The 26,682-nt window shown below is 38.1% G+C and overlaps 1 pseudogene; it reads right to left on the bottom strand.

Moving 5' to 3' along the window:
• Positions 1-8,832: 8,832 nt before the first annotated feature.
• LOC115300431 lies at positions 8,833-10,045 on the bottom strand (annotated as a pseudogene).
• Positions 10,046-26,682: the final 16,637 nt, after the last annotated feature.

The following is a 26,682-nucleotide window of genomic DNA, read 5'->3' as shown; positions in this document are numbered from 1 at the left end:
ACACGGAAGACCTGATTTGCAAGTTGAACAAACTTTGGCAAGTCATTACCCTCTTCGTTGTTTCTACATTTATAAAATTGGGAAATACTTAGCTCATAATATGAATATAAGTCAAATAAGATAATGAACTTGAAAGCACTTTGAAGACTTCAAGGTAAAAAAAATACTGTTTGGGGGCGCCTGGGTGGCTCAGTTGGTTAAGTGTCCGGCTTCCGGCTTCGGCTCAGGTTATGATCTCACGGTTCGAGGGTTTGAGCCCCATGTCAGGCTATGTGCTGCCTGCTAGCTCAGAGCCTGGAGCCTACTTCGGATACGGTGTCTCCCTCTCTCTGTGACCTCCCCTGTTCATGCTGTCTCTGTCTCTCAAAAATAAATAAAAAACATAAAAAAACATTAAAAATACTGTTTTTATTAAAATCACCTGAAGGAGACATTTTATTTGCTTTGGAAGAAGACTCTAGTATGAACCTCAATTACAAAATTTGGGGCCACTCTTTCTATAGAAGAAAAAAACCCCTTTATGTTTTATTTGAATCAGGATAAGCTCCAGGTAACCTTTATTTTAAGTAGCTCTTCAAGGATAAACCTGGGCCAAAAAAAATTCACTATGAAAAAAGATTGGGACAAATTAGTTAGCACAAAGTTGGTGAATTTGCTTAAAGAGTGTCAGTTGCAGCAAAGCTGATAAACTGATTAATGCCATGAGTGAGAAAGTTGAATTCCTTACCATATTCTAAAGCCCAATGAGCAAATACTGTTTCCCATCACAAACATCTTTTCTAAACTTTGTAGTTATTACCGAGCTATATCTCATGGGGCCAATTTCATGCTTAACTATTATTTGAGTGCTTTCCTGGGAGGTAAAAACAACAACAACAATAAAGAAAAAGAAAGAAAACAGTACATTTGTAATAAACCAAGCCACACTCATTTCTCCTTGAATGAGAGTAATCATAAAGAAGAATTGTAACAAGATGGGGTGGGGGGCACCTGGGTGGCTCAATCAGTGTCAGACTTCGGCTCACAGTTTGTGGGTTTGAACCCCATGTTGGGCTCTATACTGACAGCTCAGAGCCTGGAGCTTACTTCAGATTTTGTGTCTCCTCCTCTGCCCTTCTCCTGCTCACTCTCTGTCTCTCAAAAATAAATAAACATTAAAAATTAAAAAAAATTCTAACAAGAAAATACAGCATGCATAGTTTTAAACTTGAAGCACTTCTTCTCTGGTTGATCTCTAATAATTGTTTTTTGTCTTAGACTACCCAAACAGAATCTTCAACCTTCTTTAATGTTGCTGCGAAGAATTAGGATTGGCACATCTCTTGAATTCTCAATGTATTATGATCAATATAATTACTTTTTAGTTTTCCCATCAAATATAATTGCAACTTGTAGTTTTGTCATTTAACTCAAGACATTAAAAAATACTGAGGGGTGCCTGGGAGGCTCAGTTAAGTGTCTGACTCCTGATTTCAGCTGAGGTCATGATCTCAGGGTTTGTGAAATTGAACCTGACATTGGACACTGTATTGGCAGTGTGGAACCTTCTTGGGATTCTCTCTCACTCTCTCTTTCCCCCTCGGTGCTCTTTCCCCCTAAATAAGTATTTAAGAATATTGAAGCTTATAATTCTAATGCCACATTTGTTATGTTTCTTTCACACAGTTTACAAACTCTGGTGGTAAATACTTTTTGATGCCCTGTATCCAACTTTGATTAGTAAATTTGTTGACTGGAATATGGAATTGAATAGTGCAAGAGGAAAACTTGATAGGCTTACTGTTCTGTTCTCTTTTTGCATCAATTTGCTGTATGTTTTGGGAAAGTCATTTTAAATGCTCTTCAATTTAGTAGTAATAAATACCTCCAGAGTAGAAAGGATGTTCTATAGGATAGGAAATATGTTTGAGACACAGCTTTATGTTCAAGTAGTTTTCAGACTAATTGGTAAAAAGAACTCTATGTATAAAGCATGGGCTAGACTTGGACAGACTATAAAGTTTGTAAAAACTCCCAGTGAGGAGTAAATTAAAAATACATGAGAGCAATCTGTGTATTGGCCAAACTTATTTTGGAAAGACTTTACTAATTGAGATGTTTAAGAGTAACAGTAACTCTTTCCTTAGATTAATACTTAAAGGAAATTTAGAATATAATTTTTCAGATGGAAAGATTATTTAAGATTATATAATCCAGTGCTTTAATTTGAAGATAAAGAATATAGAATATTCATACCTACAGCAAGGTCACACAGCATGTCAGAGGCATTGAAGCCAAGTTCTTTAGCCTTCCTTTGTTTCCAGAAAGGTATTACTGACATTTCTTCTGGAAATAAATGGGAGAGGGGTGATGGTGGCAATCTCTCTTCTCCCCAGGTCACTAGGAAACCCCCCCAGGCTTTGTGGAATCCAGTGCTAGTGATACTGTATTAAAATATTCCCATCAAATATCATTGCAAAATAAAGTTTTTCATTTAACCCAAGACTTATTCACAATACTGAGGTATTTTGGGGGTTATGGGATATATTATGGGATACTGCACATAAGTAACACCAATGTGTTGATGTTGGGTAGGTGGCAGAATTAACAGGTGGCTCCAGATATGTATTCCTTCCTGCCTTGAGGCTGCATCACTGGCATCTTTAAGAATTCTTTAGTTCCATTGAACAAACATTCATGCAGTATCAATTGTGTGCAATGCATACGACTGATAGGAGTCATAAAGTCATCAAGGAAAATGAAGGATGGTTCTGAGCTCTTAACAGCTCACATTTGCCTTTTTTAGAGTGTTGCCTATTATCTTTTTTTCTCAACCCAACTGTCTGTTACATTTGGGAACTAGAAGTGGGTAGACAGCCACAGTGGGGCCAGTGTGTCAACCATCTTGTGCCCTGACTCATTTGCAGTGCCCATTTTTTACAGGTGCAGTCTGAAAGCACTTCACCTTAGCTGCACCAAGGTTACTTTTTCCCTGAATGCCCTGGGCCCCCTCTGATGCTCTGGTGTGGAACACTTGCAGGGAACCTCCTGACATGCATGCAGACATCTGGAAGTATAATGGCATTATCCTCTAAAGCAATGGTTCTCAAGAATGACTAACATTGGAATCATCTGGGGATAATTGAAAACTAGAGTCTTAGGTACCAGCTGCAGATACTTTGACTTAATCGCTTTACTTTGCAACCAGAATCAGGGTATTCAAAAACTCCCCCAGTCATTCTGATAAGCAGCCAGGGTTGAGAATTGTTGTGTATGGCTGTCTACTCTTGACCAATGGTAGATAGAACTGGTAAACATAGATCTCTTGTGTGGAAATTTCTCAGAGAATTCTACACAAATGACTCATTGTACATGAACTCTTCAGTTTCCCACTGGGATAGAGCCTCAGTTACCCCCGGTGGTGCTAAGTCATGTAATGTACCTTTGAAGTTATTTCCCTGCGTCAGTCTTCTAAGACCTCACTCTTATTCTGAGGAATTAATTACAAACTAAACTCCTTGCACTCAGGCTGTTATCTCAGACTCTAGTTTTGAGAAGGTACTTAGGTTAATGTGAGTCAGAAAAACATAAAACTTAAATGGGACTCCATTTGCCTGGTCCTCATGGAAACATACAGAGGCAGCAGGTGTTGGTTCCTTCACTTCATGCTCTGTTTTCCAGCCTATGTTTAAATACACCAAAGGTAGGTATTCTGAGACCGCTTATTAATGTTAAAACTTCTAAATTTCTTTGTTGTTACTGCTGAGTACTAGTCCTTTTGGGTAATCTGTAATGCTCTCTCCTAAATATTTCCTCAATTGATGGGGACTTTTCAATATGTTTGTAAATTCTAACAGTGATGAAAGAGTACGTGGATGTTAATTGTCACAGTTTTCAGTGTACCATTTCACACTCTTATTTCACTTCCTCATCCCCAGTTGTGACCCCTGCAACCTTTCCTCCTGGACTCTTTTTCAGTCTGTAAATTATTTGAAGGGACATCAGGTCTCCTGTAGTGGAGACAGAAGAGAGGACTCTGTGTGGACTCATTTGAACACCATGGAAAGAACTCTTTCTATTCACTGAGAGATATAATTGTCCTTTCTCTTTAGTTAGGCTAGGGGATACAAATCTATCTATAAATGTAGATTAAGATCTATTTCTCTATCTATAGAAATGTATCTATGATATGTAGGTATATGAGAGTTACTAACATTTTAATACATTTGTGGTCTTTAAAGAATAAGGTTAAAATTTCTATAATGGGTAATGTTGAAATACGGTATTTACTGGAACTAAACATACTACATTGGAGTTTATAAGAGTTCTATAGAATTTGAGCATTCATGAGCTTAGTTTTAAGTGTTTTTATATGTCAACTTTATTAAAGCATGATTTGCATATATTAAAACACCAATTTTAAGGGTATAGCTCAATTAATTCTGACAATTGTATATATCTGGGTAATCACCACCACAGTCAAGGTAGAGAACATTTCCTGCCCCTTAAGAAAGTTCCTTCATGTTACTTTGAACTTTATCACCAGCCCCGGGCAGCTACTGAGTTGTTTTATGTCAGTTTCATTTCACTTTACCTATTCTAGAATTTAGTGTATTTGGACTCCGACAGTATGAGTCTTGTGTGTGGCCTCCTTTGTTAAACATAAGGTTTCTGAGATTTATCCAAGTTGTGGCATACATCAGTAGTTTGTTCCTTCTTACTTTATTTGGTTTCTTTCACTGCTGAGTAACAGCTTTACCGCAGTTCACCTGTCGATGGACATTTGGATTGTGTCCAGTTACTAGCTTTAGGAATGTATCCGATGTGAATATTCTGGTCCTGGTCCTTGTATAGACATGACTTTATATTCTTGGATAAATGCCTAAGGAATGGAGTTGCAGGGTCATTTGGTATTTTTAACTTTATAAGAACCTAGCAAATTAACTGTGGTCCAAAGTCATTCTGCCAGTTTGCCAAGTATGAGTTTTTCAATTCTGTCCACTTCCTCACTACTCGTTATCTTCATTCTTTGTAATTTTAATTATTTTAGTGGGTGTGAAGTGGTTTAATTTAAATACAACGTTCTCTGAAGACTAATAACACAGAGAAACTTTTCATGTAGTTATTAGCCATTTGGAGGTTTCTCTTGGTGGAGTGTCTGTTCAAGCCCTGCCCATGTTTTATTTAGGTGTCTTGAAGGAATTTGTATTATCATTGTTGAATTTGTTGTCAAAAAGTTCAAAATATTTCTTTATTAACTAGTAAAACTCTGTAGCCTTGATGATGTCCTATCTTTTATCCAATTTGAAAATTTGTGCCTCCTTTGCTTTTCCCCCCAGATGAGTCTGACTAAAGGTTTGCAATTTTATTGATCTTTTAAGAGAACCAGCTTTGTTCTGCCCCCCCCCTTTTTTTTTTTTTAACATTTATTAGTTTTGAGACACAGACATAGAGCATGACTGGGGTGGAGGGGCAGAGAGAGAGAGGGAGACACAGAATCTGAAGCAGGCTCCAGGTTCCAAGCTGTCAGCACAGAGCCTGACACAGAATTAGAACTCATAAATCATAAGATCATGACTTAAGCTCAAGTTGGACACTTACTTGCCTGAGCCAACCAGGCCCCCCTGTTCTGTTGTTTTTGTTTTGTGTATCTCTGATTTCTTTTCTGTTTTCTTTTCTTTCTTCTTCTTATTTTGGGTTTAGTTAGCTCCTTTTTTTAAGGTGGTAGCTTAGTTGATTTTAGGCCTTCTTTTAAATAGAAGTGTCTAAAAATATACATGATGCTTGAAGTACTGCTTGGGTACATTCCACAAATTTTGTATTTTTGAGTTTACTATTAAGTATAAGTGGTTTTATTATTATTAAAATAATTTTAACTTAAAGATTTTATTATTTTCTAGCTTTTCTTACAATCCTTTAACTTCTGCCTTGTGACTTACTTAGAAATGTGTTAGTTTTTAAATATTTAGAAAATTTAAATATACTTTTGGTTTATTTTTAATTCTAGTCAGAAACTTCATTGCATGATACTAATTCTTTTAAACTTGTTGATATTTGAGTGCCAGCATATGGCTCTTCCTGGTGAATGTACTATATGTGAATGAAATAAAATTTGTGTATTATGTTGACAATTGATGAAGTTATTTGATAGCATTATGAATCTTTATTAGCCTTACTGATTTTTGGCCTACTGCTATCAATTTTCAAAAGACGAATGTTGCAATCCATGTTTTTAACTTTCTTTTTTTAATTTTTAATTTTATTTTATTCTTTTTTATTTATAGTTGGTTTCCATATAACACCCAGTGCTCTTCCCCACAAGTGCCCTCCACTGACTATCACCCTTCCTTCCCTTTCCCCTCCCCCTTCATTCCTCAGTTTGTTTTCAGTATTCAAGACTTTCTCAGAATTTGCCTCCCTCCTGCTCCCTAACTCTTTTCCCCCCCTTTGCCTCCCCATGGTCCTCTGTTAAATTTCTCCTGTTAGATCTATCACAATGCTATGAAACTTGAAATCAATCACAAGAAAAAGTCTGGAAAACCTCCAAAAATGTGGAGGTTAAAACCACCCTACTGAAGAATGATTGGACCAATCAGACAATTAGAGAAGAAATTAAAAAATATATGGAAACAAATGAATGCAAATTTACAACAATCCAAAATCTCTGGGACGCAGCAAAGGTAGTCCTAAGAGGAAAGTATATTGCAATCCAGGCCTATTTCAACAAACTAGAAAAAGTACAAATTCAAAATCTAACAGAGCACCTAAAGGAACTAGAAGTGGAGCAGCAAGAGTACCCCAAACCCAGCAGAAGAAGAGAAATAATAAAGATCAGGGAGGAAATAAACAATATAATTGAATAAAAAAAAACCAGTTGAACAGATCAATGAAATCAAGAATAGTTTTTTTGAAAAAATAAACAAAATTGATAAACCTCTGGCCAGGCTCCTCAGAAAGAAAAGAGAGAACACCCAAATAGACAAAATCATGAATGAAAATGGATCTATTATAACCAATTCCTCAGAAATACAAGCATCATCGGGGTTACTATGAAAAATTATATGCCAACAAACTGGAAAACCTAAAAGAAATGGACAAATTCCTAAACACACATGCACTACCAAAATTCAAATGGAAAGAGATAGAAAATTTGAACAGACCTAAAACCAGTGAAGAAATCAAATCAGTTATCAAAAATCTCCCAACAAATAAGAGGCCAGGGCCAGATGGCTTCCCAGGGGAATTCTACCAGACATTTAAAGCAGAGTTAATACCCATCAAGCTATTCCAAAAGATAGAAAGAAAACTTTTGAACTCATTCTATGAAGCCAGCATCACTTTGATTCCCAAACCAGACAGAGACCCAACAATAAAAAAACAACTACAGGCCAATATCCTTAATGAATACAGATATAAAAATACTCAACAAGATACTAGCAAATCAAATTCAACAGCATATAAAAAGAATTATCCACAACAATCTATTTCTCCTTTTAGTTGTGTTAGTGTTCACTTCACTTACTTTGAATATGTATTATGTATATATTTAGGATTGGGAAATCATCTTGATGAATTGGTCACTTTCATTATGAAGCTTTTTATTGCTAATATATCTTCTCTAATGTCCACTTTTTATGATATGAAACCATACTCATTTTTAATTATTGGTGTTTATATTGTACCTCTATTTTCATTCTTTTATTCTTTTATATTTAAAGTTCCTTATAGACAGAATCTCATAGATTTTTGAACTTCTATCCATTCTGCTGATCTGTTTTGTTTAGTCCATTGACATTGAATAAAATAATCAGTATAGTTGGCTTTAAGTCTACTAATTTTTTTAAAGTTACTTATTTATTTATTTTGAGAGAGAGTGCACGTGAAAGCAAGGGAGGGGCAGAGAGAGAAGGAAAGAGAATCTCAGGCAGGTTCTGCATGGCTAGTGCAGAGCCAGTGTGGGGCTTGGATTAAGAACTGTGAGATGATGACCTGAGCTGAAATCAAGAGTCAGACATAAGTAACTGAGACACCTAGATGACCCATAAGTCTACTATTTTCTATTTGTTATCTATTTTGCCATCTGTTCTTGGTTACTTTTTTTTCTTATGGATTGAATTTTTTTATTATTACATTGCATCTATTGACTTAGTGACCTTGTATTTTTTGTAATTGCTCAAGGGTTTAAAATGTGTATATTATATGTGGTATATAATATATATAAATATATGTAGCATGCATAATATATAAACATACATATATATGATGTGTGCATATATAAAAAATCAAATAAGTAAATACATATATATTCATATTCCTCTGAGCACATGGTATATTTTCTCTGGTTGCTTTTAAGATTTTTCTTATTAGCACTGTTCTAACTAATGTGATAGTGTGCCTTTTTTCTGGGGTGTGTATCCTTATTCAAATGAACTTCTTATTAAAGTACGGGATACATGCATAAATGTGAACAGGTCAGAAGTGTACAGACTGGTGAATTGTGAAGTGAACATGCTCTCATAACCACAATCCTGATCAAAATACAAAGCATTACTTGTGCTATAAAAGTTTAAGTCTCCTTCTAGTCATTACTCTTCTGTTCTACATTAAAGAGATGGCTCTCCTGATTTTGCCAGATTTGAAATCTTACATCACTGAAATTATACTCCAAATTTTATTTGTGGCTGGATTCTTTAGCTCTACATTCTGTCTGTGAGACTTAGTACATGTTATTGCCTGTAGAAAGTTATTTTTTCATATTTCTTACTGTTTTACACACATCCCTACACATATTTATCACTACATTGTTGATGGGCATTTCCGGTACTTATATTTATTTACTGATTTTAAGCGCTGTTAGCATTCAACGTTAATTCTTTCATCTTCCGGTGTGGGGTCTGATGGTGGCTCTCCACTGTCACACTCTTGCTCTCTGAGCCAGTATTACTGTTACTGGTCCCATCCTCAGCCATACGGTCCAGCCCTCCTGCACACTCTCCCCGTCCTCAGGTGTAGGTGTGTCTTCTCCATTCTTTTGGCTTTCCATCTCTTCTTCAAAGTGTGTCTCCTCTGTCTCCATCTGGAGGCTCTTGTGTTGATCGTCCTTGGTCTATCTAGCAGCTTGCTCTTCCTCAGGAACCGTGAAACTCCGCCTGAACTCATCTTGCTCTGCTGCCTCTGTCTCCCTTCCCTCCAGCCTTTCGTGAGCCTGTTTCTCTGCCTCTGAAATTTCCACGGCACTTTTTTCCATATCCACTTGTACTTGGAAACTGTGCAGACCTTTAAGTTCATTGTTCTATGAATTTGTGCTTTTCAGGAATTTCCTGTTTGTTTCCTGGTGTTGCTCCTGTATTCAAAGAAGTTCAGCTTCTAGTTGATGAGCATTAAGGACTGGACTTGTCCTGTGACAACCTGTGTTCCAGCTGTTGTGACAGTTGTCCGAATGTCTGGCACCACACTCTCACTGAGGACTTCACTGACACTGAGTTTCTCTGAAAGAGGGCGATGGCTGTGTGCTTCATTAAACAGCCAGCATCCTGATCATCTGGATCTTCAGCAGGCTCAGTTCTCATGTAAGGCTCTCGTTTGTCCCTGTGAGACCATCTCTGTCCACTTTGTTCCTCCAAAGCAGGGTCTGCATGAGTTGTTTTATTTACGTAAACAAGGTGTGTGGAGGAATTACGATAGTCCTTCCTAGATTCATTCCACTCTATCTTCTCTGCTTCATACTTGTTTAAGTATTCTTATTTCTCTTCATCCATGAGATCTCGCCACATGCTACCAGTAATCTTGCCAATATCCCAAAACTTTAGGTCAGGGCTGGAAGCGTTTACTTGGTTCCAGAATGTTCTGTGGTACTTCATGTAGGGCTTATCTGGTGCCTTTGGGGGTTTTGGAATTGTAACACCAGAGGATGCTGAGACCTGGCTGTTGGTTCCCATTTTCCTCCCAGCTTGTAGTTGGAGTGGTATGCCTGCATGAACTGTATCCCCACAAACACTGGTATGCTGGGCATATGTGTGGCAGGAGCTAGGGTGGGAAATGAGACCTAAGATATTCTTTTTGACATTCTGGAAGATTGAGTTCTCAGTTCCTTAAAAATGAATCTGAGACACCATGGGCAGAAAAAGCACCAGCATCTGTGGTCTTGTTTCCCTTTGGGTTCACATGTATATTAACTTTTGTTGAAGATGTCATTAGGATTGAAATGGCTGGGCTGTAAGGCATAAAAATGTTCAGCTTTAGGATTAACACGTAATATACCAAAATAGTCGTGCAGGTCTTTTCTCCTCTTGCTTTCTGTTTCTTGTGGGCTGTCTCTAAACTCCTGGATGACTCCATATTTTGTTCTTGTCTGGGAAGGGCAAGAAGCAGGGAAAGGGGGGGTATGCTAATAGGTGAAAGGGCATCATGGCAGAACAAGATAGTTGGATAGTCGTTTCATTGTAAGGCCACTAGCAACTCTGGGCTAGTGCACACATCTGTTCTGTCTCTGGAAATGCAGGTAGGCGGATGAGACAGTCTACTGGAGGGAATCAGTGGTCTGTGGGACCCAGCAAGGCCTGCTTTTATAAAGGGTATAGCTTCATTCCTATCATGAATATCAGGCAGTTGCATCTATATCATGTCCATAAAAATTCATCTACCCTGTTTGAAGCCCGTTGAGGGAGACTTGTTGGCCACCTATTACCTAGATGTCTTCTATGGCGATTCTAGGCCAGATGACCTGAGAATCTGACTCAACCACCTTTCCTTTTTGGGATCCTGATGTGATCCAAATTTCATAGACTTTTCAAGTGTGCTGGCCTTACATTCCCTACCTTTCCTACAATCACATAAGTGGCTTCTTTTCTTGGTTTTCTGAATGCCTTCCCCCAAAGAGAATTCTCTTTGTCCTTTAATATGTCTTTCTGTGGTTAATAAAATTCTAAACGATTTATGTCTGGCCTTGGTAAAGTATGGGAGTGTGGTGCTAGGAATATCGCTCCCTTTGAACTTGGCACTTAAGAATACTTTCTCTTTGATCTAAGCAATGAATTGTCTCCTTGTATTTTTATACTTTCACCTCAGCCCCTAGACTGTAGGTTGGGCAGGGGCTAGCAGTTACTCTCAGCTCCTGTCTTTTTTTTCTTTAATGTTTGTTCATTTTTGAGAGGCAGAGAGCATGAGTTGGGGAGGGATAGAGAAGAGGGAGACACAGAATCCAAAGCAGGCTCCAGGCTCTGAGCTGTCAGCATAGAGCCCGACCTGGGGCATGAACCCATGAACCACGAGATCATGACCTGAGCTGAAGTCAGACGCTTAACCAACTGTGCCACCCAGGCACCCCTCTCTGCTCCTGTCTTAACCTTGGCTCACTTTTGGTCCTTCAAATCCTCTCTTAAAATTTTCCCACTTGAGCTTCTCTTGCCATGTGCCCAGTTTCTACGCATTCCTAATTTAAGTTGCCAAAGAAGAGAATCACACTGGTTCATTTTCTGTCTTTGTGCAAAACTTTGAATATCTGGCCATCTCCCAGGCAACTGGTGACTCTGTGGATTGGCCTGTGTTCCATTCTGTCGTGTCTTAAGTGGGGTGGGGGGACACCTGGTAGCTGACAAAAATATTAGACACAAGTTGGGGGGGGTTTGATGTCCCCGAATCCTGTTTTTATTCTGACCAGCTATCCATAGCATGTGTGTTTTGTGCAGCATTTCCAGTTATAGTGATGGATTTGTACTACCTTCTGCATCTTATGATCAATAGCCCAAGAGTACAGAATTCTGGGGTCAGGAGTGCACTGTGTGTGGAGGTATGACTAGGTATTTCTCGGTGTGGAACTAAGAAAAATACAGCCAAAGAAAGTCTCTGTTACTGCTTTCATTTTGTTTCAGTACAGGTCTGTCTGGATGATCAAAATAGATGGGAAAGAGTCATTGTGGAGCAATAATTCGGTTCCTCACTTGCTGGAGGTTCAAGCCTTGTACAGCGAGAGGCATCTTCTCACTATGCCTTCTCCCTGTTTGCTCGCATGCTGAGGTCAGGGAGAGTTTACTAGAGATGTTCATGTGTATATGGCCTATAACCTTGAATAGGCACATCTCAGTTACAGGCAGCGTTACAGCTTTAAAGTTCGGCAGTTTGTTAAGGATGTTTTGAAATTGATAATGCTGAGCTTGATGTCTTTTCACAGGACTGGTAGAGATTACTGACATTTCTTTTACCATTTGATTATTTATAGGCATCCTAGATATTTAACCCCATGCTATTAAATACTTTCCTGATTTTTTTGCTAAGAATTTTAAGGTTGACATTATTATGATTGTGAGTTTAAACAGGTATATAAAAAATTTGCAGTGAAAGGCAAGGCTGTTGTTATGTGATAAATAACCCAGGGAGGTTGCTATTAATACCTGCATAAAGAACAAGAGTAATGTCAGCTAGCAAAGTGCAAATCTTAGGAAGGGTTTTTAAAAAAATGTTGGTTTATTTATTTTGAGAGAGAGAGAGAGAGAGAGAGAGAGAGAGAGAGAGAGAAGGAATGAGCAGTGGAGGGGCAGAGAAACGGTGAGAGAGAATCCCAGCCAGGCTCCACACTGTCAGCACTGAGTCCACCCTGGGACTTGAACTCAGGAATGGTGAGATCATGACCTGAGCTGAAATGGAGAGGTAGATGCGTAACTGACTAAGCCACTGGGGTGCCCCCTTAGGGAGGTTTTTGAATATTTGAGAGCAGTGCCTTTCCACGAATGGAATGGTTAATCATTTTGGTGTATCTTGGGGGAAAATAGGCTAATTTTCAGCATGACCCCCTTCTTATCATTATCCTCACAAGGTTTTCAGAGAGAACACAGCAGTCACAGTTGCTAATAGGCTTTATATATACTAAGTTGTTGGCATTTTATTTTGATGCATTGATAGAATAAGCTTCGAGAATACTTAACAGTATGCAATAGCCTCCAGCGGCTGAATGCTGGATTTAATTATTTATTAGGACCAAGGCGAGTGTTGAGACTTACTGCTGGCAGTCCTGCACATGCGCATTATTAAAGTTGAAATGAGGGATCCAGTCACACTCCCTATCGGATGTGAGCATGCCAATTTTGGGGGACCTTAGAGAGAGCCTATTTCACTCCTTTAGAAAAGAAAATTAAGACTCCAGGAAAAGGGAATGAGTACAAGGTTATAGAGCACTTCTGAGGCAGAAACACAACATGATCCCGGCTCTCCTGTTCCCTCAGGAGTCCGAAGATTTCCCCACGATCGTGGACTATTTTTTTTCCTAATTTTTAAAAATTTTGTATCTTTCCTATTTTGCCGCTGCAGTCGTATCAAACTATGATCCTTAATCCTCACGTTTAAATTTCTTAGTGCTGCTATCTCTTTATAAGTGAAAATAGGAATTGGTATTGGAAAACATACGCTGTCTCCCTTGTGTGTCTCTCCTTTACTATCACACTCACTACATTTCTGACCCCAGATGTATTCGTCCGCGTCCCCCCCCCCCAAACAATTCTCTGACACTAGGGGGCGTCCTGCAGTTTAACTCAATTCTGATACCTGGAGGTGGTGGCAGATCCCACAGGTGAAGAGCTCAGTGCCACAAGACTGCCCTCCCCCCACCCTTTGGATGCAGTCACAAACCCTTGGCGTTACTTGTGCTCTGAACAGTTGGCTATTGGCTGTTAATCAGAGATTCCTATGGCTCCCCTCCTCAGATTCGATTATTTGCTAGAACAGTTCACGGAACTCAGGGAAACACTTATTCACGTTGACCAGCTTATTAGGTAATAAGAGCAATGATAAAGGATACAGATGAACAGCCAGATGAAGAGCTCCACTGGATGAGCTCTGGGAGGGACTCAAATGCTAGGGTTTGTACTTCACTCCTTTTTATTGAAATTCTGCGTTATTATATATATATTTTACAGTTTGCTGTAAGTGTGGTAATGAAATGTGAATCCAAGGGATTATCTCCCAGTGACAACTGATATTATTTATGGTCACTGGGAAGCTACCTAAAAAGCTAAGATCCTGTATCTAGGGTCTAGCCAGCTTTGGTGAGTTACAAGGGATTGCCTAAGTACTAAAAGCAAACTTACTGATGCATAGAGAAAGCCATTTGTATTAATATAATTAAGAGACCCTACCTAACCCTGATGAAAAATTACTTGAAAGCAACAGAGGACGGAGTCCTTATTTTAAAGTAAATGAACTATTGGGAGAAATTACGCTTAGTCCGACCATAATTGGATCTAATGAGACTGAATAGAAACAAATTAGACATAATTGGAAGTTAGGCAAGAGTCAATTAAATCCTTATAATTTTAACTTTATAAAAGTTATTGAATTAAATGACCAGGATCAATTAATAAAGGAAATACAGCCATGAAGTACATTTCCAGGAAATTGGTACTCTTTTGAGGGGAAAAATATTATTTCACTTAATGATTACAAATCAGTGATAATTACTTGAATCAGTTTTGCAGCCTTAGCAGTTTAACTTCAAATGAAGTAATGATGCAAATTTTACTTTGACCTGCAAAGTGCTGCAGAAGTTGTTTTAAGGAATCAAGGAGTAGAATTGGGTAGAACAGAGTAGCATATTCATAAAACTCATTGCATTCAGCCTTTGGAGTCCAGATATGGTTGCTCTTAACTGCAGGGCTGCGTTAGCTGTCTGAGAGTTGCACTTGGCCCCTGTCCTCTTCGTGTGATTGAAAATACAGTCACCACCTTGCTCTTTATAAACCTGCTCTGGGCATTCGTTGTTAGTCCTCCACAGCGGCTCTCACCCTCACCTGCCATCAGACTGAAAGCCCCCAGTCAGTTTTTATTTGGTAACATAAGTGACATTCTGTGCAACTGGTCACCTAGGAACTCGGTGCTAATAGACTGTGGTTACCAACACCATATCCTCACACGATAGCCCCGGTCAATTAGAGCATTGGGGTTTCTTCTTCCTGGGCGTGCAAGGAAATTTATATCCTCACTCCCTCTGTGATGCTTAACGACCTCCGAAGGGAGCTCTGAGCACGTGCGCACTTGGAAATGTGATGGAATAAGACTGCAGTTTTGATTCAGTGCTGAACTGTAACTCCCTAATGATGACAAAAATACTAATTCTGCAGCGATGGCAACAAAGGTAAGAACAGTAGCGAATCGGGCTGAGGACATGAATCTATAGGAGATGCTCAGCTGCAACCCCGGTTTATAGACATGGTCCTTTAAATACATCGTGTCTGAAATAAAACCAGTTCCGGATACACTGTAGGCATGTACATTTTTTGCCAAAGCACATTCTCTGAAGTTCTTTTTTTAAAAGGTAAGTGCCTATTTAATCAGGTTCACGTCAGTGGAATTATGGCATTATCAATGCAGTGAAATTTTGTGCAAAGATACGAAAAATGTGAGAGATGTGAACCCAGATTTTGGAGAATGAAGAACGAACGTTTGTGTGTAAGAACTGCTCCCACTTTCGTCCTTTATAAAGCGCACCCACCGAGCCCCATCCCGCCATGGTTCGTAGGGAACATAGGGTCACCCCTGACAAAGGAGACTGCTGATTGTTTGCATCTCAGCACAAAGGAGGGAGACAAGACTCAGGACAGGGGCTGCTGCTGCTGCTTTTGTGATGGTGTGTGTCTGCATTTTTCTGAATGCATGTAGATACCATGTGGAAGGTGATGGATTTTGTAAAAATTAAAGCCAAATGGTAGAAATACCTATCATTGATCTCCTGGTCTTTTAGGGTTTCAGTTATTCCTCTGTGTTAGGAGATGATAGAAGCACTGTTTATAGTTGAAGCAGGGGACAGTTTGATAGGAGCCAGAGTGAGAGAAAAGGAGGAACCAAGAGAGATGGGATGTGGATAATCCTCACCTAACACTGAGGTCTGCCCCCGTGTCATATGGGTCAGAAGGTCATCTTGGGCCCCATTTTCCAGATCTTACCAGTCCTCTGTGATTTCCGTCCCTTTCTGTTCTACCCTATCATTCGGAGTCTGACGGGAAGAGAGAAAAGCAGTGTCTAGCTCAGAGAGCAGAGCAGTAGACGAAGGGGTGGTGGTGGAAGATTGAAACGCTGAAGTATGAGAGAGAATACAGTGAACTTGAGCTGCTACTGCTTTCTCTCACTGACTTACTGCACTTACCGTTATAATCTCTAGATCCACCTGTGTTGTTGCAAATGGCAAGATGTCATTCTTTTTTATGGCTGAGCAATACTCCATTGTGTAGTTCATACACATACACACACATGTATGGATACACACACTCCATTGTGTATTTTATATATATGTGTGTGTATATATGTATATAGGTATGTATATTTACATATACATATACATATACACACAAACACACATGCACACGGCCACATCTTATTTATCCATTCAGTATCGACGGGCACTTGGGTTGCTGTCATAATCTGGCCGTGGTAAATAATGCTACAAGGAACATAGGGGAGCATGTATCTTTTTAGGTTAGTGCTTTTGAGTTCTACGGACAAATACCCAGTAGGGAATTACTCGATCATAGGGTAGTTCTTTTTTTAATTTTTAAAGGAAACTTGATACTGTTTTCCACACTGTCTGCACTAGTTTGCATTCCCATTAGCTGTGCACAAGGGTTCCATTTTTTCTACATCTTCATCAACACTTGTTGTTTTTTGTGTTTTTTATTTTACCATTCTGACAGATGTGAGGTAGTAACTTGTGGTTTTAATTTGTATTTCCTTGATGATGAGTGACATTGAGCATCTTTTTTTTCCCTTTTTTTCTTTTTTATTAATAGTTTATTGCCAAGTTGGTTTCCATATAACACCTAATGCTCCTCCCCACAACTGACCTCCTCCATGACCATCACCCCCCTTCCCCTCTCCTCCTCCCCCTTCATCCCTCAGTTTGTTTTCAGTATTCAAGAGTCTGTCATGATTTGCCTCCCTCTCTCTCTCTAATGTGTCTGTTGGCCTTTTGTATGCCTTTGGAGAAATGTCTATTCATGTCTTCTGCCCATCTTTAAGAGATTATTTGTGGTTTCTTTTTTCATGTTGAGTTGTCTAAGTTCTTTATATATTTTGGATACTAACCCTTTATTGGATATTATATTTGCAAATATCTTCTCCCATTCAGTAGGTTGTGTTTGGGTTTTGTTGGTTGTTTCCCTTGTTGTGCAGTAGTTTTTTATTTTGGTAAAGTCCCGATAGTTTATTTTGGCCTTTATTTCCCTTGCCTCAGGGAACATATCTAGAAAAATGTTGCTATGGCTGTTATCAGAGAAATTACTGCATGTCCTCTTTGCAAGGACTTTTATGGTTTCAGGTCTCAGGTTTAAGTCCTTAATCCATTTTGAGTTTATTTTTGGGTATAGGATAAGGGAGTGGGCTAGTTTCATTCTTCGGCATGTAGCTGTCTGTCCAGTTTTCCCAGCACTGTTTGTTGAAGAGAGTTCTTCTCCCTTTGAATATTCTTGGCTCCTTTGTTGAAGATGAATTGATCATATAATCATAGGTTGGTTTCTCTCTCTTGTTCAGTTGATCTGTTTTTTTGTGTGCCAGTACCATACTGTTTTGATTCCTGCAGCTTTGTAATGTAACTTGAAATGTAGACTTGTGATACCTCCAGTTTTGTTCTTCCTTTTCAAGATTGCTTTGGCTATTTTCAGTCTTTTGGTTCCTTAAAAAATCTTAGGATTATTCGTTCTAGTTCTGTGAAAAATACTTTTGCTATTTTTATAGAGATGCATTCTTTGGTTTTTATTTTTTTAATGTTTATTTTTGAGAGAGAGAGGGAGCATGACTGAGTGGGGGAGGGGCAGAGAGAGGTGGAGACATAGAATCTGAAACAGGCTTCAGCTGTCAGCACAGAGTCCAACTCACGGCTCGAATCCAGGAATGGTGAGATCATGACTGGAGCTGAAGTTGGATGCTTAACTCACTGAACCAGCCTGGTATGCCTAGTTCACTCATTTTAAATCTTAATTTCCTAGTATGAAATTTAATGATCTGGATTTTCTAGACTTTGCTTACATCCCTAGCTTTTGATATATGTAGTATTTTCATTGTTTTACTAAGTACATTTCCAATATTATTTCCAGTTTAACTCAGTAGTTATTTTACATGTTTTACAATATGTAAATGCATTGTTATAAATGACCTTTTATTACTAATTTCTAATGTAATTAAATTTGGTCAGATGACATCTTTCTGTATGATACTGATTATTTGAAATTGAGACCTACTTGATAGCTTCTTTTGTTATTACATGCTAAGAAGAATGTGTGTTACTATTGTTGGTGGAAGGTCTTTTATATATTCAGTTTCGTTAGTTAATGTTGCCCAATTCTTCATTCTTTTTAAAGTTTTAAATATTTGTTTATTTTTGAGAGTGAGATAGAGTGTGAGTGGAGGAGGGGCAGAGAGAGAGAGACAGAATATGAAGCAGGCTCTAGGCACTGAGCTGTCAGCACAGAGTCTGATGCAGGGCTTGAACCCACAAGACATGAGATCATAACCTGAACCGAAATCGGATGCTCAATTGACTGAACCAGCCAGGCACCTCCAATTCTTCTGCATTCTTATTAAATTTTGGTATCTTTAATTTACCAGTTACTAAAAATGGTCCAAAATGTTATGGTGGTTGGATATGTCCATTTATCTTTTTTAATTCTCTCAAGTTCTATTTTCTCTGTTTTGAAGCTCTGCTTTTAGTTGCATAAAGTTTATGATTGGTATATCTTTTTGCTGAATTGGGGCTTCAAAAAAAATTTTTTTTTAATTTCAGTATAGATAACAGAGTGTTACACTAGTTTCATGTATCCATTATAGTGATTCAATACTTCGATACAACACCCTGTGCTCATTACAACAAATGTATTCCTTAATACCCATGACTTATGTTACCCATCCCCCTACCCACCCACCTCCCCGCCAACCATCAGATTGTTCTCTATAGCTAAAGGTTTGATCATTCTTCTCTCCTATTGCTTTTTAACCTTTAATCAATTTTACCAGATATTAACAATGTTATATCACTTTTCTTTTGGTTAATATTGGAACTTTATTGGTAACTCCCTTTCTTTTAATTTCAATCTTTATCATGAGAATTTTTAAAATAGTGTTAGGTTTGCAGTAAAATTAAAGTGGCACAGAGCTTTATCCTATATTCCCTACCCTCATGCTTGCATAGCCTGCCCCATTATCAATATCACTTGCTAGAAGTGATTATATATATATATATTTTTTTTTTTTCTCTTCAAGAATGAACCCATGCACACATTATAATCACCCAAAGTCCATAGTTTACTCTAGGGTTCTCTCTTTGTGTTGTATCTTCCATAGGTTTGGGCAAAAGTATAATGATGTATATCTATTATAATAATATTATACAGAGTATTTTCACTATCCTAAAAGTCCTCTGTGCTGTTTATTCATCCCTAGACCCCCCTCTTCCCCACACAACCATTTTTTTCATTGTCTTCATGGTTTTGCCTTTTCCAGAATGTCATAAGTGGGAATTATACAGTATGTAGCTTTTCTTAGATTTACTTCTTTCACTTAGCAATATACATTTAAGGTTCCTCCTTGTTTTTTCATGGCTTGCTAGCTTATTTCCTTTTAGTGTTGAATAATATTCTTTTGTCTGGATGTATCACATGTTGTTGATCCACTCACCTACTGAAGGATTTCGTGGTTGTAAGTTTTGGCAGTTAGGAATAAAACTGCTATAAACATCCATGTGCAGGTTTTTGTGTGGGCATAAGTTTTCAACACGTTTAGGTAAATACCAAGGAGCACCATTGTGGGATCCCATGGTAAGATTATGTTTAGTTCTGTGAGAAACGGTCAAATGTTACGTGGCTGTACCATTTTGCGTTCCTACCAGCAGTGCAAGAGAGTTGCTGTGGCTCTACTCCTTCCCGGATTTTGGGGTTGTCAGTGTCTGGATTTAGGTCATCCTAATGAGTATGTAGTGGAATTTTGTCTTAATTTGCATTTCCCTGCTGACATATGATGTGGAGCATCTTTTCATATGCTTATTTGCCATCTGGATATCCTCATTGATGAGGTATCTGTTAGAGTCTTTGAGTCATTTCTAAATCAGGATGCTTGCTTTTTTACTGTTGAGTTTTAGGAGTTCTTTATATATATCATCATTTTCAGGTGGGCTCTTTTAAACTGCGTATTGCTAGATTTCGTTTTTGAACCTAGTCTTATTTGTGTTTAAATGATTCAAGCCATTTAGATTTATGGTGATTACACTTAAAGTTTTTATAATTTGTTGTGTCTTAAGTTTTTATGCTGCTTTTTTGCCTTCCTTTCCTCCTAAAGATTGGTGAATTTTATTTTTTAAAATTTGTTAATTTTAGAGAGAGTGCGCGAGCATCATTGGGTGAGAGTGCAGAGGGGAGAGAATCTTAAGCAGGCTCCATGTTCTTTCTGGAACCCCATTCATGGCTCCATCCCACAACCTTGGGATCATGACCTGAGCCAAAATCAAAAGTCAGAGGTTCAACTGAATGAGCCACTCAGGTGTTCTGGTTTGATGAACTTCTAAAAAAAATTCTTGACCCTCCTTTTACTTTGAGGTAAGGAAATTTGCTACTCTGGGCCAGTGTCAGTAGAACCAAGGAATAACTTACATGTTTTGCAGTTTTGATTAGTGAGTACTTGTTCCCCTTTTCTTAATTGGTGGGAAGTCTGAGCACCCTGTTCTCTGTCGCTCAAGATTAACTTTTATATTTGTTTACCTGGTGCTCCAAAACATTTCCTGCTTTGGATTTCTGTCCCTTTCTTTCTTGTACCTTACCTTTCTCTGTACGTTAAGATTTCTTAGACCCTGCTGAAGTACAAATTCAAAATCTAATCCTGTTTGAGGGTAGGATTGTCGCTTTTTTTATTCTGAAGGGGGAGTTTTGTTTTTTGTTTTTCCTTGCTCAGAACTCAGAGATCGGCAGATTTCCCTTTCATCTCTTTACTTTCATTAGAAGATTTTCTTTCCTGATTCATGACTTCTGAATTTATGCAAGGGTCTCACTTCTAACTCTTTACCTTGGAAGGGTCCAAAGTCTTGTCTTCTGTCCCCTGCACAGGCTTGAGATCCGAGTGTCGAGAGTGTTGGAGTTTGCAGATGTTGGCAGAGCAGTCATAGTGCTTGTATTCATTGACCATCCTGGTTTTCTGCTTTGTCTTATTGTTTCCCCTTGGATATTTCTTTCATTCTATTGGAAGCACAACTATGCATTTAAATGGATGTTTGCTGTATTTTATCTACTATTTCTGTGTGCTTTGCAGTAAGGGCTTTTCAGAATATCCAGTTCAACTTACTGCTAGAAGAACAGGTTTGTTTTAATGTACCTTAGCAATATCCAATTCCATTCCAGTAATAGCTTATATAAAAGCCATTCTTGCTTCTTGACACATCTTTCAAGTAGTCCTGCTGATCCACATAGCAATCTATTTTAAGTATACATGTTCTCTTAACACAACTATACTTCTTTGAATGAGTTTTGTTTGTTCCTTATGGAATATTGGCTTCTATTACCATCAGTATACATTAGTGTGACCCTTGGTGCCAGTTACATAACATTCAAATCAGCTTTAAATTCATGCTAGTGTAAGGTAGCTCATAGATAAAAATTACTAATACCTTAATGAGATCGTGTAACCAGTGTTCTAAAGTGATCCTACATTCTGTAGACAACTTCTGTATGACGTAAAGGGGTCAAAATACTCAATAGAGCAAAATATGCACAATTGATAAGGGTAGTTTTTTTGATTCATTAATTATCTCTATTTCTATAGTGCTGTGCATTTTCCTTTCCTTTTGCAGAAACAACTTCTCTTCCCTCATTCCAATCCTAAACCTTTGCACCTTGTTTAAGGGTAGACACATGACCCAGTTTGGACCAGTGACAAAGCACCCCACCCCTGGCTACAGAATTGGTCCAAGATGAAGCTGGTGATTCAGTAGCATGAAACACAGAAGGAAGTAAATTAAGAGAACCTTTTCATTTCTGCCTAGCAGAGAGCCATGGCACTTCTGTCTTCCTGCTGTGGAGAAGAAGTAGGTTTCAGGTTGGAGAGGATAAAGCCAAGAAACCAAGAAAATGGCAATGCAGGAACTAGAGAGATAGGGAACACTGGCCCCTTCTCAGGCCTTGGTTCTTGCATGAGGTCCAGCTTTGCCCATAACCATTAGAGAAGCTGCCAGTTCCTTTCCTGAGAGAGTTGGTTTGAGTTGGGTAGATGTCTCTTCTAATCAAGAGTCCTGATTCCCTAGCACCTTCATCAAAGAAGTATTTGTAAATACTTTGATAGTCATAGGCATCTTTTTGGTGGTGAACAGTAATTTACATAGATAAAGTCTTTGTATTTTAATGGTTTGCCTTCTAAGAGCTGTAAGTCTGGCATTCTTTCTCTAGCACTGCGAAACTCACTGAATCTTTAATACCCACTTTTGCAGTATATAGTTAAAAATTAATAGTTGAAAGTCATCCATTTTTCCAGGAAGTTCAGACCTACTCCAATAGAGCACTAAGTTACTTTTAGGCATTGGTGTGTGTGGAACTCTTGGTCAAGGTTAAACTGTTCCCTTCTCTACCATATAGGAAAATCGATGCATAAAAACTTGTAGTGTAATAGCTATCCTTCTAGGCCCCTAGGCACTGGAGATTTGGTTATCTTTTCATGCAACTGACAGTTGATCCATTGTTTGTATTAAATAATCTGGCTTTGTTCAAGCACACCGCTGTTTGTGTTTTTAATTCCAAATCTTACCTCATTATGAACAATTTTCTACTCTTCCCTCTGGGGAAATGCTAATGCTACTTGTTTATATAGAAAGTAAACTTAAGGAGTCAGTTTTGACATTTTGGCTTGCTTTCACAGGCAGGAAAGAGTAGTACTGTATTCATATGTTGAAGCTTTTTTCACTTTCCCCCCTCTTTATGGTGGATTGTGCTTTTAGCAATAAGTTAAATGTTGCTTCGTGTATTGGCCATTAGCCACTGACAGTAATGTCTTTAATGAATATTGTTTTGATTAATTCGTCTTTACTTCTCTTGTTTAAAGCCTATAGCCAGCAACCATATTTTAAGTGGATATTTGGAATAACCTTAAAGTTCCCCCATGGTGTTCCTTTGGCTTCCATCAAGACTTATTTAATGTGCTTACGAACTGGGGCAAATGGGTGGAACCTAGGAAAGTCTGTCAAGCACCCTTTAGCGACTGGAGGATCTAAGGAGACTAGTTAACTGACCAAGTGTGTACCCATCACTCAAGGACACTGCTCCTGAGCCACCAGGACCAGCTACAGATGGTCAGCTGTTGTGTTGTGGAATTAGTCATTTTATTGTTTTCAATGAGCTGGAATCTTTTCTTTTCCCCTAATTTTTTTTTTCATTTGAGTTGTGTTATTGATTCACATTATGTAATTTTATGAATATAATCCAATGAAACTCATCTTTGCATCTCTTACAAAGTTGTTGCAGATGCCAATTTAACATTTCACAGTGACATCTTGATGAAGAACTAAGGAAAAATGGTTTTCTGGACTCACTATCTGAAAAACTTGTGTTCTATTGAAGTAATTGTTTTATTTATACTAAATAGACAGTATGAATTTTGTTACTTTCTTTGGACTGACTACAGAGCATAAAACCAAACTTGTAACTCCTCTCTGGCAAATAGAGAGGCCTCGCTGGCCTGCATTGTGTGCTGAGTCTTACACCTGGCTTTGTCTTTTCTTTCCCTTTGCCTTACACTGCACCTCATTTTCTCTTTGCTTTAAAAAAAAGTGTTTTATCTTGTTATTTTATTTGCATTTTAATGATACTCCTTTTTACCAAAAAAAAGTGACATAAATAAAATAGGGTAGACATTGCTTACAAAGTGATGTCTAATCTCACTGAAGCTAATGTATTCATACACTCTTCTATTAGATGTAGTCTTAAGTAGTAAGCAGCTAAGTCCTACACAGCCAAAGTGGATGGCTCTAAGTGTCTGCATTAAAATCTCGTGCCCAATTTGTTTTAGCTCTTCTTTCAAAGTATAATTTTAGGTTACATACTATTTGAAGAAGCTTCAACATAGGTAGGATTGTAAAATGAGAAAATTAGAAATAGAAGAGCTTCTACATGGGAGTTCTGGCTGCAATTATGACAGAGATGAAAAAGCTAAGCAATACAGATGACCCCACATACTCTGACCTGGCTGTATTGAATCTACTATGTATATGTATATAGAATATAAATTCTGCATATTGACAGTGTTCATAATTATGACTTGTTTATTTAGAATTTTAGCTGTCCAGAATTCTTATTCCAATGACTATAGGTAAATTTTTATCCTACATTTAAACTTCTAATTTATGTGAATCGTGAATAAAATGGAAGAGCCGCACATTGAAATAGTCAGTGTCTGAACGTCTCATAGCAACATTGATAAAATCAATGGGAAGCCACATGGATATAAGTTTAATATCTTCTGGTTTCACCAGGAAAGTATCATTTAATGGTATGCAAAATGGTGAAATAGATGTCTCTCCAGAGCCTCGGTAGCAAACAGCTTCTGTGTCTATCCTACCATGCAAAAACGCTCCATTTAAAATTTGAGCTGTAACTGTGTGTTATTGTGTTGTCTATAATTACATTTCTACTTGGTTTAATGTTACAGTTTTTCAAGTTGGAAGAAAGATATGCACATTAGAGATTCAACTCATGTTGGTTATGTATGTGCAAATATTTATTGATCAGGAGCATTAAACCCATGTCTTCCGTAACTAATAAACTCCTGAACTTACCTTTGGAGAAAAAAATCCAGTTAGTCTCTCTCCAGGGAGCATGGGGCTCCTCCTCTAACCGCTTGTCTCTGAGTGTTGATCAAAGGCAATAACGTCATTTCTCCAAAACCAGGAATAGTGTTGCCATTTTGTGACACTGAGAGGTTCACATTTTCTGTAGGTGGAGCCTCGAAGGAATATAAATCATTGTGTGTTTGGTCTTCTCATTCTAACCACAAGATCAATGTGCAGACATTTGTCTCCCTTTAGACATTTCTGGAAGGCAGAGTGAGGGTTTAGGGGGCCAGTGCTTGCGTCCTCTGTGAGCTGCATGGCCCCCTGAGCAGCAGCTAGTGCTCTGACCAGAGAAGGCCTAGGTTAATGCTGAGCTTGGGAGAAAGTGTCCTGTCCTGTCCCTGCTTCCCCTTTCTCTTGCCCTGGTGGGTGTGTGACCTTGGGATGCACACCTCCTTTCAGGAGGGACGAGTCCTTTTAGGTCTCTACACAAGGCTGAAAGAATTCTCCAGGTGTTCAGCCTATGGAGTTTGGGCCAAAATCTCACCCATCTAGGAATCATAGAGATAAATGCTGCTTTACTTTATTTTTTTGAAAGTGTTTTACAATTGTTCCTTGTAGGTATGTTTTTCTAGAGGGTTTCATAAGAAGGAAGTCCTTATGGACCTCCATGGTCCATAAGACAGGTCCATGGAAAATGAATTACTTATACCATATTTTTTGTAAATTATTAATTCAAATTATTAAATTAATAATTAAATTAAAATTAAACTATTTAAAACTAGTTTTAGTAAGAAACTAAAACATATAAAATATTAAAAACATTTTTAAAGTATGTGTTAGAAATCTTCTGCTAATCTCACACTTGTCTCCCACTCAATTCCCATTGCCCACATCATTAGAATACCATTATTGTTTATTGTGCATCTTTCCTGAATTTCTATTTGTGTGAACAAAGAAACACAAGTATATTCTCTTAGTTTCTCACTTTTTACATAAAAGGTATTAGATTAAACACAGTATTCTAAACCTTGCTTTTTCTCTAAAAATATTCCATTTCAGTCAATGTGCAGAATTTTTCAGCTCAAAAAATTTACTGAGGTATATTGGATCGCCTGGGTGGCTCAGTCAGTTGACTGTCCAACTTTGGCTCAGGTCATGATTTCACTGTTGTGAGTTTGAGCCCTGCATCAGGCTCACTGCTGTCAACGCAGAGCCAACTTTGGACCCTCTGTCCCCTTTTCTCTCTACCTCCCCTGCTTACTCACTCTTTCTCTCTCTCTCTAAAATAATAGAAAAAAATTATGGAGGTATAATCAACATGTGTAAGTGTCAGGTGTACAATATAATGATTTGATACTTGTACGTGTAGGGAAATGATCACTACAATAGTTCTAGCTAACAGCTGTCACTATATCTACTTACAATTCTTTTCATTGTGATGAGAACTGTAAGATTTATTCTCTTAGCAACTTTCAAATAGGCAGGATGGTATTACTGTAGTGACCATGCTGTGCACCACATCCCCATATGCAGTTCTTGTATGACTGCATAGCATTACGTTATATAGACATCGATATGCTATAATATGTATACTATAAAATATAGATAAGGAGGACTTTACTACTCCTATTGAAAAATGGTAAGGTTAATTTCCAGTTGTTTGCGAATAATGTTTCAATAAGTATAGTTAAGCATACATTGTTAGGCACATATTCAAGTGCTTATAAATCCAAAAGTGGAATTGCCTTGTCAGAGATTATATGTATTTGTAATTTTGATAGGTACTATTTGCACTCCAAAGGGATAGTAAAATTTTATATTCCATAGCCCTACTTATGGTGTATGTTATAAAACTGAGTTTTTGCCAATCTAAAAGGTGACAAATGGTATTTCAGGGTAATCTAATTTGCATTTCTCATTTTATAACTGAG

This window comes from Suricata suricatta, chromosome 1 (genome assembly GCF_006229205.1).
Source record: "Suricata suricatta isolate VVHF042 chromosome 1, meerkat_22Aug2017_6uvM2_HiC, whole genome shotgun sequence".
NCBI classification, from domain to species: Eukaryota; Metazoa; Chordata; class Mammalia; order Carnivora; family Herpestidae; genus Suricata; species Suricata suricatta.
This window is presented reverse-complemented; position numbering and strand designations above follow the sequence as displayed.